Source organism: Amblyomma americanum, chromosome 8, assembly GCF_052857255.1.
Source record: "Amblyomma americanum isolate KBUSLIRL-KWMA chromosome 8, ASM5285725v1, whole genome shotgun sequence".
In the NCBI taxonomy this organism is placed as follows: Eukaryota; Metazoa; Arthropoda; class Arachnida; order Ixodida; family Ixodidae; genus Amblyomma; species Amblyomma americanum.
Genome location: NC_135504.1, coordinates 101,888,166 through 101,903,002, shown reverse-complemented (window position 1 = coordinate 101,903,002; position 14,837 = coordinate 101,888,166).

The window sequence follows — 14,837 nt, the reverse complement described above, 5'->3', positions numbered from 1 at the left end:
GACATCTTGATGTACGTGGTCTTGCCCGCTGGTTCACACAAAGCGCGGTCCACCCACTGCACCTGGCTCCGTGACGAATCTCGTAGTATAATGTGTTGCAGACGGCGTGCCTTTAGAGAGACGCCCTGAAAACAGGGGTGAAGGCAGACCGCAGGAAAAAGCCAGCCATTTGGGATCCATTGGAGCCCATGGTCAATGTGCAACACAACAGTGTTGCGCAGAAGGTCATTAAACCTGCACGCCTCCCGGTTGCACCGCTCCATAAAAGGTCAGTTCCTACCGCCCGTGCGACCATTTGGAGCTCAAGAGAGCACCAAAGTTGCGTAAATATTGCTCACGTTCGGCAGCTTCTCCCTGATCGCGCTGATGAGCTCACGGTACCTTCCGAACGAACCTGTTTTTTTCTGGCTACTTCCATACGTTGTTGGTTCCGACATGCAGAACTATTGTTGGTGCCGACATACAATACTACTGTTGTCGCCGAGTGAGGGACGAAGTCCAGCAGGTGCATAGCGTCTTCAACAGTGGCTCAAATTTGAGAAATAAAGCCGGGAGTCGCGTTCTACCCAGGATCGAAGTGATTGTGAAGATGCTCACTTTGGGAATCGACGATTTGTACTGCAGTTGTTGCAGTGCTTGGCAACTTCCAGTATATGCTCCCCACCATGAATTTTTTAAGTGCCATGATAATAATATATATGGAGATCAAAATCTTGAAGGCTAGTGTTTAAATATATTGCAAGTTGAGGAAGTCACTTTGAAAAACTTCATCAACGTTTCAAGTAGGGGCTGGTCTTTGTCAAGAACGATAATACAGTGCATAGACGCATGTTTTATAGCATGGTACTAAGCAAACAGGAGGCTTAAAAAGAAACTAAATAAAGAAAAAAGGGTTGGGGGAGAGCTCAACACAGGAGAGACACCTACGCCATGATTGGGAAGCAGCTGCCGCGACTCGTACACACCGACTGGGCGGTCACGCCGCTACTTCGAGGAAAGGAAAGAAAGAAATGTAAAAACAAAGAAAGATAAAACGTGTTGGGGGCTTAACAAAAGAACACAAGTGTCCACCAATTGGGGGCGTATGTACCCCTCTGGCCGCGTATGTGTGTGTAGCCCCATGCGGCTCCGAATGTTCGCCCATCGAGGAGTCACCGGTTGTCACTGCCTAAATCGGATCCATATGGTGACGCGTGAGCCTATAAAGCCAGATGAGGTTCCCATGCGGGGATCGCTTGGAAAGGTTTTGTTTACAGGAATACAAAAAATAACTAATGCACAGTGAAAACTGCTTCGGAATGGCTAAGAGAAATAAAAAAAATTAGACACGAATGCAGATGACACTCAAAGAATTGTCACTTTGTTAGCATCTTTGAGCAGAAGACATGCGGGAAACATAAAAGCCCAAAAAGAGGCAGCGCCAGAGGGTTAGAAACTGTCCCAACAAATATTTGCATCCAAGAAAACAGCGCTTAGCACCAGTACAGCAATAATAGCATAAATAGAGATGATAAGCGAAATCATAAAAAGGCACAAATGAATGTAAATACAACACGAATTTCAATAAAAAGTCTCTAAATAACAACTTTTACCCAAAATGCAGCGAATAGAAAAAATACAGCATTAATCATAGGATGAATACACATGGGAGAAGAGCGTCACAGAAGTAGACGGTATTTAACCACAAGTAGAATTTCAATTCTTCGAATAGACATTACACTGCTGAGCTTAAAAGAATACTTTTTTAAAAATTAACAGTCTTAGATTTAAGGAACAACGGATTGCTTGTAAAATAGTTCCCAGGAAAAAAAAAACACGCAACAAAACAATCGCGGGAAGATTGAACGGCAAATGTAGGACAGTTTGCAAGCGGTCTCATTAATGCCAGCAGACAAAGTGTAAAACTCAAATATTGCTCATTTTTCACAGGCTTCCCTGTCGTAATGTGTTGGGAGCCAGAGTGCTGAATAGTGGCCTTGAACCCTCCAAATTAATGGCCTTTTAATGGTTACGTGTATTGAAGGAAGCTTATCTGGCGGTCGTCGTATGTGTGATCTGTGGTTTTTTATTCTCAATTTAAAGGAGTTTCAGTTTGCACAATGTAATCCGCACGGCACAATGAGCATTCGAGAAGGTAGACAACGTTGCTAGTGTCACATTTGAAGTGTTCTCGATTTTTCAATGAGAAAGACGGCGCTGTGCTAGGATCTTCTGAGACCGCACTGATCATCGGACAGAGCTTACAGCGCGGATTCTTTTAAGGTTTGCACCCTGAGACTTCACCGTTGTCTAGTTTCGAGTAGTTTACAGCATCCTTGATATTTCTAGCCCTCCGTTTATACGGGACGGGGCGGTTCGGAAAGTAAACGCTTCCTTTTCCCACTCTGAAGAAGAATGTTACGATGCTTTTTGAGAATAGCATAAAAATTCTTTGCTCATGGCGAGTAGGTTAATGTAAGATTTGTTGGGAAGTTTATCTGCACAGGCTTGGTGGTATTTAAGATTATACGGCGGTCTGGTGCAGCAGTTTTTTTAAGAAATAGGCGAAGATGGGTTTCGGGAAGTGCTCTCGGACGAAATCCTCGCGGAGTGCCTCGCAGCTTGAAGCGAAGTCCTCTTCACGGGAGCAAATGCATTTAAAACTTAGCGCCTGGCTGTATGATATTCCTTTTTTGCAATGGTTTGCTTGGGTGCTCTCAAAAAGAAGTATTGGTACTTGTCTGTGGGCTTCCTAAAAATTGACGTGACAAGCTGGTTTTTCGAGATCTGAAGTTTGACGTCCAGAAAGCTGACCATGGCAGCAGAGTAGGAGAGGGATGAAGAGATGCTGTTGTGAGCATAATTGAAGTTGGTGAAGAATTTGAGTAGCTCTTCTTCACCATGGCATCGTATCAGAAATATGTCATCTCCAAGCCACCTATAAATAAGAGGCCTCAGAGGCAGCTCTCTAGAAAATCCGTTTTGTGGATGCCCATAAATATATTGGCATTATAAGGACCTAATTTAGGACTCATTGATATGCCACTAATTTGCACATAGTGGTTGCTATCAGAGTCAAAGTTATCGATTTCCAGCACCAAAAGCAGCTGCGATTCAAGAGTCGCGCCTCCGATTAGCTTTTCAACTTGGGAATAACTGAAAGCGTTAACGACTTCCCTGGTATCGTCTGATCGTGGTATGTTGGTGTATTGCAACACTCAATCGACGCTAATGATCACGCTGCTTTATGGAACGAACTGAGAAATTATGTGCGAAAGGATATGTGTTGTATCTTTAAGAAACGAGGGAAAAGTTTGTGGAATTTATCCAATTTGGTTGTCGACTGAATTGAAAATTTTTCATGAAGTAGTCTCTTTTCAAGAAATAATGGATCTTTTCGTATTATGTGCCTCGAGCATTTTTGGCAGAAGGTCGAAACTTCCTGGGAGGTGGGACAATGGAAGCAGACTTTGCAATTTGATTAGTTATTTTTTCCCCTATACGCAGTGTTCGAGAGTTGTTTGAACCACGTGTTTTAACTGCGAGTTCGGGTCAGAAGCACCATGCTTGTAGAAATATTCGTTAAATAACTTCTGCTGTGCCTCACTCTTGTAGTCGTAGGTATTATACACTTAAATGGCATTGAAGTTCTCTGCGGGCTATATAACCATGGCGGAGCGTGTGGCAAAGAATTTTAAATAAACTACTTGTTTGTGAGAACAACGTTTTAGGCTTTATGAACTCCTTACATATTCCCACATTATCTCGTTGCGCACAGCAGAGACATTTATGCCGCTGTGCAGTGGACGCCAGTGCATACTCAACGGAAAAGATGGCCCGGTGTCTCTGTTTTCAGATATATCATCACAGTACTCTCGAAGCCTTAGGCGACGGCAAAATTTCCGGTCTTTATAAAACTCCAGCTCATTTATGTTTCCGCTGGCGAAGCAAGAGCTCAGGCCTTTCGAGCAGGCAGTTTACTCTTCGTTGGAGAGGATTGCATCCGAACGATTACCTATCAAAGCAGTCCAGTATTCTTGTTTATCAACATAAGCAGGTTCAGTGTCAGCCTAATCTTGGAGTATGTTTATTATTTCTGGACTCTCTGATGGAATACTAATATCGTCATTGCGGTGCTTGTTTTGTATTTCTGGCAAATAATAGGTTACTTTTTTCAGCTTCGAAATATTTCAAAGTGAGCATCTTGTAATCCGAAAGATAATTACATTTAATTATATATTTGTCCTGTTTCAGCAAGCTACGATGGCAAGATTCATCATGTTGTAATACAACTTCCAAAAGACGCACAGATGCATCTCTCAACATCTCCTGCCATTGTGCAACTTTGGCTTGGTGACAGTTCCGACACAGCTGGTTTAAATACATCTGTACACCCCTTGGTGCAACCCTGTGTCTTTTATATGATCTTAAATTACTAATATAGTGCCTATGTCTTTTTATTTTCTCAAATATTTTACGACCTTTTAGAAAAGTTTTTTAAAGTTCAGATTTGGAGGGATTACCTGGGTGCAAACAATGCCGTCAATCTGAAGCCTCCTCGCGGACATCGACCGAGAATGACCTGCTATGCAGCCCGTAACAGCTCTCCGCTGTTGGCGGCGACGGCGGCGTGAGGTCCGGTGTCGGGCATCTGTACGTGGTCTTTCCCGCTGGTTCACACAAAGCGGGGTCCTCCCACTGCACCTGGCTCCGTGACGAATCTCGTAGTATAATGTGTTGCAGACGGCGTGCCTTTAGAGAGACGCCCTGAAAACAGGGGTGAAGGCAGACCGCAGGAAAAAGCCAGCCATTTGGGATCCATTGGAGCCCATGGTCAATGTGCAACACAACAGTGTTGCGCAGAAGGTCATTAAACCTGCACGCCTCCCGGTTGCACCGCTCCATAAAAGGTCAGTTCCTACCGCCCGTGCGACCATTTGGAGCTCAAGAGAGCACCAAAGTTGCGTAAATATTGCTCACGTTCGGCAGCTTCTCCCTGATCGCGCTGATGAGCTCACGGTACGTTCCGAACGAACCTGTTTTTTTCTGGCTACTTCCATACGTTGTTGGTTCCGACATGCAGAACTATTGTTGGTGCCGACATACAATACTACTGTTGTCGCCGAGTGAGGGACGAAGTCCAGCAGGTGCATAGCGTCTTCAACAGTGGCTCAAATTTGAGAAATAAAGCCGGGAGTCGCGTTCTACCCAGGATCGAAGTGATTGTGAAGATGCTCACTTTGGGAATCGACGATTTGTACTGCAGTTGTTGCAGTGCTTGGCAACTTCCAGTATATGCTCCCCACCATGAATTTTTTAAGTGCCATGATAATAATATATATGGAGATCAAAATCTTGAAGGCTAGTGTTTAAATATATTGCAAGTTGAGGAAGTCACTTTGAAAAACTTCATCAACGTTTCAAGTAGGGGCTGGTCTTTGTCAAGAACGATAATACAGTGCATAGACGCATGTTTTATAGCATGGTACTAAGCAAACAGGAGGCTTAAAAAGAAACTAAATAAAGAAAAAAGGGTTGGGGGAGAGCTCAACACAGGAGAGACACCTACGCCATGATTGGGAAGCAGCTGCCGCGACCCGTACACACCGACTGGGCGGTCACGCCGCTACTTCGAGGAAAGGAAAGAAAGAAATGTAAAAACAAAGAAAGATAAAACGTGTTGGGGGCTTAACAAAAGAACACAAGTGTCCACCAATTGGGGGCGTATGTACCCCTCTGGCCGCGTATGTGTGTGTAGCCCCATGCGGCTCCGAATGTTCGCCCATCGAGGAGTCACCGGTTGTCACTGCCTAAATTGGATCCACATGGTGAGGCGTGAGCCTATAAAGCCAGATGAGGTTCCCATACGAGGACCGCTTGGAAAGGTTTTGTTTTCAGGAATACAAAAAATGACTAATGCACAGTGAAAGCTGCTTCGGAATGGCTAAGAGAAATAAAAAAAATTAGACACGAATGCAGATTACACACAAAGAATTGTCACTTTTGTAGCATCTCTGAGCAGAAGACATGCGGGAAACATAAAAGCCCACATAGAGGCAGCGCCAGATGGTTAGAAACTGTCCCAAAAAATTAATTGCATCCAAGAAAACAGCGCTTAGCAACAGCACAGCAATATTAGGGTAAATAAAGATGACAAGCGAAATCATAAAACGGCACAAATGAATGTAAATACAACACGAATTTCAATAAAAAGTCTTGTAATTAACAACTTTTACCCAAAATGCAGCGATAAGAAAAAATTCAGCATTAATTATAGGATGAATACACATGGGAGAAGAGCGTCACAGAAGTAGACGGTATTTAACCACAAGTAGAATTTCAATTATTCGAATAGACATTAAACTGCTGAGCTTAAAAGAATACTTTATTAAAAATCAATAGTCTTAGATTTGGGGAACAACGGATTGCTTGTAAAATAGTTCCCAGGAAAAAAAAAAACACGCAACAAAACAATCGCGGGAAGATTGAACGGCAAATGTAGGACAGTTTGCAAGCGGTCTCATTAATGCGAGCAGACAAAGTGTAAAACTCAAATATTGCTCATGATTCACAGGCTTCCCTGACGTAATGTGTTGGGAGCCAGAGTGCTGAATAGTGGCCTTGAACCTTCCAAATTAATTGCCTTTTAATGGTTACGTGTATTGAAGGAAGCTTATCTGGCAGTCGTCGTATGGGTGGTCTGTGGTTTTTATTCTCAATTTAAAGGAGTTTCAGTTTGCACAATGTAATGCGCACGGCACAATCAGCATTCGAGAAGGTAGACAACGTTGCTAGTGTCACATTTGAAGTGTTCTCGATTTTGAATGAGAAAGACGGCGCTGTGCTACGATCTTCTGTGACCGCACTGATCATCGGACAGAGCTTACAGCGCGGATTCTTTTAAGGTTTGCCCCCTGAGACTTCACCGTTGTCTAGTTTCGAGTAGTTTACAGCATCCTTGATATTTCTAGCCCTCCGTTTATACGGGACGGGGCGGTTCGGAAAGTAAACGCTTCCTTTTCCCACTCTGAAGAAGAATGTTACGATGCTTTTTGAGAATAGCATAAAAATTCTTTGCTCATGGCGAGTAGGTTAATGTAAGATTTGTTGGGAAGTTTATCTGCACAGGCTTGGTGGTATTTAAGATTATACGGCGGTCTGGTGCAGCAGTTTTTTTAAGAAATAGGCGAAGATGGGTTTCGGGAAGTGCTCTCGGACGAAATCCTCGCGGAGTGCCTCGCAGCTTGAAGCGAAGTCCTCTTCACGGGAGCAAATGCATTTAAAACTTAGCGCCTGGCTGTATGATATTCCTTTTTTGCAATGGTTTGCTTGGGTGCTCTCAAAAAGAAGTATTGGTACTTGTCTGTGGGCTTCCTAAAAATTGACGTGACAAGCTGGTTTTTCGAGATCTGAAGTTTGACGTCCAGAAAGCTGACCATGGCAGCAGAGTAGGAGAGGGATGAAGAGATGCTGTTGTGAGCATAATTGAAGTTGGTGAAGAATTTGAGTAGCTCTTCTTCACCATGGCATCGTATCAGAAATATGTCATCTCCAAGCCACCTATAAATAAGAGGCCTCAGAGGCAGCTCTCTAGAAAATCCGTTTTGTGGATGCCCATAAATATATTGGCATTATAAGGACCTAATTTAGGACTCATTGATATGCCACTAATTTGCACATAGTGGTTGCTATCAGAGTCAAAGTTATCGATTTCCAGCACCAAAAGCAGCTGCGATTCAAGAGTCGCGCCTCCGATTAGCTTTTCAACTTGGGAATAACTGAAAGCGTTAACGACTTCCCTGGTGTCGTCTGATCGTGGTATGTTGGTGTATTGCAACACTCAATCGACGCTAATGATCACGCTGCTTTATGGAACGAACTGAGAAATTATGTGCGAAAGGATATGTGTTGTATCTTTAAGAAACGAGGGAAAAGTTTGTGGAATTTATCCAATTTGGTTGTCGACTGAATTGAAAATTTTTCATGAAGTAGTCTCTTTTCAAGAAATAATGGATCTTTTCGTATTATGTGCCTCGAGCATTTTTGGCAGAAGGTCGAAACTTCCTGGGAGGGGGGACAATGGAAGCAGACTTTGCAATTTGATTAGTTATTTTTTCCCCTATACGCAGTTTTCGAAAGTTGTTTGGACCACGTGCTTTAACTGCGAGGTCGGGTCAGAAGCATCATGCTTGTAGAAATATTCGTTACTTAACTTCCGCTGTGCCTCACTCTTGTAGTCGTAGGTATTATACACTTAAATTGCATTGAATTTCTCTGCGGGCTATATAACCATGGCGGAGCGTGTGGCAAAGAATTTTAAATAAACTACTTGTTTGTGAGAACAACGTTTTAGGCTGTATGAGCGCCTTACATATTCCCACATAATCTCGTTGCGCACAGCAGAGACATTTATGCCGCTGTGCAGTGGACGCCAGTGCATACTCAACGGAAAAGATGGCCCGGCGTCTCTGTTCTCAGATCTATCATCACAGTACTCTCGAAGCCTTAGGCGACGGCAAAATTATCGGTCTTTATAAAACTCCAGCTCATTTATGTTTCCGCTGGCGAAGCAAGAGCTCAGGCCTTTCGAGCAGGCACTTTACTCTTCGTTGGAGAGGATTGCATCCGAACGATTACCTATCAAAGCAGTCCAGTATCCTTGTTTATTAACATAACCAGGTTCAGTGTCAGCCTAATCCTACAGTATGTTTATTATTTCTGGACTCTCGGATGGAATACTAATATCGTAATAGAGGTGTTTGTTTTGTATTTTTGGCAAATAATAGGTTACTTTTTTTCAGATTCGAAATACTTCAAAGTTCGCATCTCGTGGTCCGAAAGAATATTGCATTTAATTAATTATTTGTCCTGTTTTAGCAAGCTATGAAGGCAAGATTCATCATGCTGTATTACAACATCCAAAAGTCGCATAGATGCATCTCTCAACATCTCCTGCCATTCCGCAACTTTGGCTTGGTTACAGTTCCGACACAGCTGGTTTCAAATAAATCTGCACGCCTTTGGTGCAACACTGTGTCTCTTATATAATGTTAAATTACAAATATAGCTGCCATGTCTTTTTTTTCTCAATAATTTTTCGACCTTTTAGAAATGTATTTAAAGTTCAGATTTGGAGGGATTACCTGGGTGCAAAAATGCCGTCAATCTGAAGCTTCCTCGCGGACATCGTCCGAGAATTACCTGCTATGCAGGTGGTAACGGCTCTCCGCTGTTGGCGGCGGCGGCGGCGGGAGGTCCGGTGTCGGACATCTGTACGCGGTCTTGCCCGCTGGTTCACACAAAGCGGGGTCCTCCCACTGCGCCTGGCTCCGTGACGAATCCCGTAGGATAATGTGTTGCAGACGGCGTGCCATTAGGGCGACGCCCTGAAAACTGGGGTGAAGGCGGACCGCAGGAAAAACCGAGCCGTTTGGGATTCATTGGAGCCCATGGTCAATGTAGAACACAACAGTGTTGCGCAGAAGGTCATTAAACTTGCACGCCTCCCGGTTGCACCGCACCAAGAAACGTCAGTTCCTACCGCCCGTGCGACCATTTGGAGCTCAAGAGAGCACCAAAGTTGCGTAAATATTGCTCACGTTCGGCAGCTTCTCCCTGATCGCGCTGATGAGCTCACGGTACCTTCCGAACGAACCTGCTTTTTCTGGCTACTTCCGTACGTTGTTGGTTCCGACATGTGGAACTACTGTTGGTGCCGACATGCAATACTACTGTTGTCGCCGAGTAAGGGACGAAGTCCAGCAGGTGCATAGCGTCTTGAACAGTGGCTCAAATTTGAGAAATAAAGCCGGGAGTCGCGTTCTACCCAGGATCCAAGTGATTGTGAAGATGCTCACTTTGGGAATCGACGATTTGTACTGCAGTTGTTGCAGTGCTTGGGAACTTCCAGGATATGCTCCTCGCCATAAATTTTTCAAGTGCCATGATAATAATATATATGGAGACCAAAATCTTGAAGGCCAGTGATTAAATATATTGCAAGTTGAGGAAGTCACTTTGAAAAACTTTATCAACTTTTCAGGTAGAGGCTGGTCTTTGTCAAGAATGATAATACAGCGGATAGACGCATGTTTTATAGCATGGTACTAAGCAAACAGGAGGATTAAAAAAGAAACTAAATAAAGAAAAAAAAGGGTTGGGGAAGAGCTCAACACAGGAGAGACGCCTACGCCACGATTGGGAAGCAGAGGCCGCGTCCCGTACACACCGACTGGGCGGTCACGCGGCTACTTCGAGGGAAAAAAAAGAAATGTAAAAACAAAGAAAGATAAAACGTGTTGGGGGCTTAACAAAAGACGGCAAGTGTCCGCCAATTGTGGGCGTATGCACCCCTCTGGCCGCGTATGTGTAGCCCCATGCGCCTCCGAATGTTCGCTCATCGAGGAGTCACCGGTAGTCACTGCCTAAATTGGATCCACATGGTGACGCGTGAGCCTATAAAGCCAGATGAGGTTCCCATACGAGGACCGCTTGGAAAGGCTTTTTTACAGGAATACAAAAAATAAGTAATGCACAGTGAAAACTGCTTAGGAATGGCTAAGAGAAATAAAAAATTTAGACACGAATACAGATGACACAGAAAGAATTGTCACTTTTTTAGCATCTCTGAGCATAAGACATACGGGAAACATAAAAGCCCACAAAGAGGCAGCGCCAGAGTGTTAGAAACTGTCCCAAAAAAATAATTCCATCCAAGAAAACAGCGCTTGACAACAGCACAGCAATAATAGCATAAATAGAGATGACAATCGAAATCATAAAAAGGCACAAATGAATGTAAATACAACACGAATTTCAAAAAAAAGTATCGTAAATAACAACTTTTACCGAAAATGCAGCGGTCTGAAAAATGCAGCATTAATTATAAGATGAATACACATGGGAGAAGTGCGTCACAGATGTAGATGGCGTTTAACCACAAGTAGAAGTTAAATTTTTCGAATAGAGATTACACTGATGAGCTTAAAAGAATGCTTTTTTGAAACGAACAGTCTCAGATTTAAGGAACACCGGTTTGGTTGTAAAATATTTGCCAAGAAAAAAAAACAAATATACACAGAACAAAAGCATCGCAGGAAGATTTAGCGGCAAATGTAGGACAGTTTGCCAGCGGTCTCATTGATGCCAGCAGACAAAGTGTAAAACTCAAATATTGCGCATGATTCACAGGCTTCTCTGTCGTAATGTGTTGGGAAGCCAGAGTGCAGAATAGTGGCCTTGAAGCTTCCAAATCATTGCCCTTTTAATGGTTACGTGTATTGAAGGGAGCTTATCTGGCAGTCATCGTATGTGTGGTCTCTGGTTTTTTATTCTCAATTTTAAAGGAGTTTCAGTTTGCACAATGTAATGCGCACTGCGCAATCAGTATTCGGGAAGTTAGGCAACGTTGCTGGTGTCACAGTGGAAGTGTTCTCGAATTTTGAATGAGAAGGACGGCGCTGCGCTACGATCTTCCGTGATCGCACTGATCATCGCATAGAGCTTACAGCGCGGATTCTTTTAAGGTTTGCACCCTGAGACTTCACCGTTGTCTAGTTTCGAGTGGTTTACAGCATCCTTGATATTTCTAGCCCTCCGTTTATACGTGACGGGGCGGTTCGGAAAGTAAACGCTTCCTTTTCCCACTCTGAAGAAGAATGTTACGATGCTTTTTGAGAATAGCATAAAAAGTCTTTGCTCATGGCGAGTAGGTTAATGTAAGATTAGCTGGGAAGTTTATCTGCACAGGCTTGGTGGTGTTTAAGATTATACGGCGGTCTGGTGCAGCAGTTTTTTTTTTAAGAAATCGGCGACGATGGGTTTCTAGAAGGGCTCTCGGACGAAATCCTCGCGGAGTGCTTCGCAGCTTGAAGCGAAGTCCTCTTCACGGGAGCAACTACATTTAAAACTTAGCGCCTGGCTGTATGATATTCCTTTTTTGCAATGGTTTGCTTGGCTGCTCTCAAAAAGAAGTTTTGGTACTTGTCTGTGGGCTTCCTAAAAATTGATGTGACAAGGTGGTTTTTCGAGATCTGAAGGTTGACGTCCAGAAAACTGACCATGGCGGCAGAGTAGGAGAAGGATGAAGAGATGCTGTTGTCAGAATAATGGAAGTTGGTGAAGAATTTGAGTAGCTCTTCTTCACCATGGCATCGAATCAGACATATTTCATCTCTAAGCCTCCTATAAAAAAGAGGGCTCAGGAGGCAGCTCTCTAGGAAATCAGTTTCGGGAATGCCCATAATTATATTGTTATTACAAGCACCTAATTAAGGGGCCATTGATATGCCACTGATTTCATGTAGTGGTCGCTATCAAAGTCAAAGTTATTCATTTGCAGCACCAAATGCAGCAGCGATTCAAGAGTCTTGCCTCAGATTAGCTTTTCAAGTTGGGAATAACTGAAAGCGTTAACGACTTCCCTGATGCCGTCCGAGTGTGGTATGTTGGTGTATTGCAACACGCAATCGAGGCTAATGATTACGCTGTTTTATGAAATGAACAGAGAAATTATGTGCGAAATGATATGTTTTGTATCTTTAAGAAACGAGGGAAAAGTTAGTGCAATTTATCTATTTAAGCTGTCGACAGAACTGAAAATATTTTATGAAGTAGTCTCTATTCAAGAAATAATTGATCGTCTCGTATTATTTTCCTCGTGCATTTTTGGCAGAAGGTCGAACCTCTTTGGGAGGGGTGACAACGGAAGCACACTTTGCAATTTTATCAGTTATTTTTTCACCTATACGCAGTTTTCGAAAGTTGTTTGGACCACGTGCTTTAATTGCGAGGTCGGGTCAGAGGCAACATGTTTGTAGAAAGATTCGTTGCTTAACTGCCGCTGTGCCTCACTCTTGTAGTCGTAGGTATTTTCCACGTAAATTGCATCGAATTTCTCTGCGGCCTATATAACCATGGCGGAGCGTGTGGCGAGGATTTTTAAATACACTACTTCTTTGTGCGAACGACTTGTTAGGCAGTATGTGCGTCTTACATATTCCGACATAATATCGTTGCGCACAGCAGAGATATTTATGCCCCTGTGCAGTTGACGCCAGTACATAGTCAATGGAAAAGATGGCCCGGCGTTTCAGTTCTCAGATCTATCATCACTGTACTCTCGAAGCCTTAGGTGACGGCAAAATTATCCGTCTTTATAAAACTGCAGCGCATTTATGTTTCCACTGGCGGGGCAAGAGCTCAGGCCTTTCGAGCAGACACTTTGCTCTTCGTTGGAGAGGATGGCATCCGAACGATTACCTATTAAAGCACTCCCGTATCTTTGTTTATGAACGTAAGCACGTTCACTGTCAGCCTAATCTTAGAGTAAGTTTATTATTTCTGGACTCTCGGATGGAATACTAATATCGTCATAGCGGTGTTTATTTTGTATTTTTGGCAAATAATAGGTTACTTTTCTCAGCTTCGAAATATTTCATCTTGCGCATCTCGTGGTCGGAAAGATAATTACATTTAATTATTTCTTTGTCCTGTTTCAGCAAGCTATGATGGCAAGAGCCTTCATGCTGTATTACAACATCCAAAAGTCGCATAGGTCCATCTCTCAACATCTCCTGCCATTGCGCAACTTTGGCTTGGTGACAGTTCCGCCACAGCTGGTTTCAACTAAATCTGTACGCCCTTTGGTACAACACTGTGTGTCTTATATAATGTTTTATTACTAATATAGTGGCCATGTCTTTTTCTTTTCTCAATAATTTGGCAACCTTTTAGAAAAGTTATTTAAAATTCAGATTTGGAGGGATCCCCTGGGTGCAAACAATGCCGTCAATCTGAAGCCTCCTCGCGGACATGGACCGAGAATGAACTGCTATGCAGGTCGTACGGCTCTCCGCTGTTGGCAGTGGCGACGGCGGGAGGTCCGGTGCCGGATATCTGTACGTGGTCTTGCCCGCTGGTTCACACAAAGCATGGTCCACCCACTGCGATTGGCTCCGTGCCGAATCCCTTAGGATGATGTGTTGCAGACGGCGTGCCATTAGGACGAGGCACTGAAATTTGGGGTGAAGGCGGACTGCAGGAATACCCAGTCATTTGGGATCCATTGAAGCCCATGGTCAATGTAGAACACAGTCCTCGTGCACCAGCAGTGTTGCGCAGAAGGTCGTTAAACCTGCACGCCTCCCGGTTGCACCGCTCCAACAAACGTCCGTGCTTACCGCCCGTGCGACAATTTGGAGCTCAAGAGAGCACCAAAGTTGCGTAAATATTGCTCACGTTTGGCATCTTCTTCCTGATCGCGCTGATGAGCTCACGGTACCTTCCGAACTTGTTTTTTTCTGGCTACTTCCGTACGTTGTGGGTTCCGACATGCAGAACTACTGTTGGTGCCGACATGCAATACTACTGTTATAGCAGAGTAAGAGACGAAGTCCAGCAGATGCATAGCGTCTTCAACAGTGGCTCAAATTTGAGAAATAAGGGCGGTAGCCCCGTTCCGCCTATGATTTTAGTGATTGTGAAGTTGCTTACTTTGGGAACCTGAGATTTCTACTGCAGTTGCGTTGCATGGCCACTTCCAGCAGATACTCCCCGCCGTGACCTTATTAGGTACCGTGATAACAATATAAGAGATATCAAAGTCTTCAAGGCCAGTGATTAAATATGTAGTAATTTGGGGAAGTTACATTGAAAAATAAACGAATTTTTGTTTCAACCAGGGACTGGTCTTTGTCAAGAATGTTAATAAGTGGATGGACGCATCTTCTTATATCATGGGACTTGGCACGCAGGGGGCTTAAAGAAGGAACTAAATAAAAAAAAAGGTGGGGTAGAGCGGAATACAGGCGAGACACCTACGCCATGATAGGGAATCAAAGAGGCCGCGTCCCGTACAC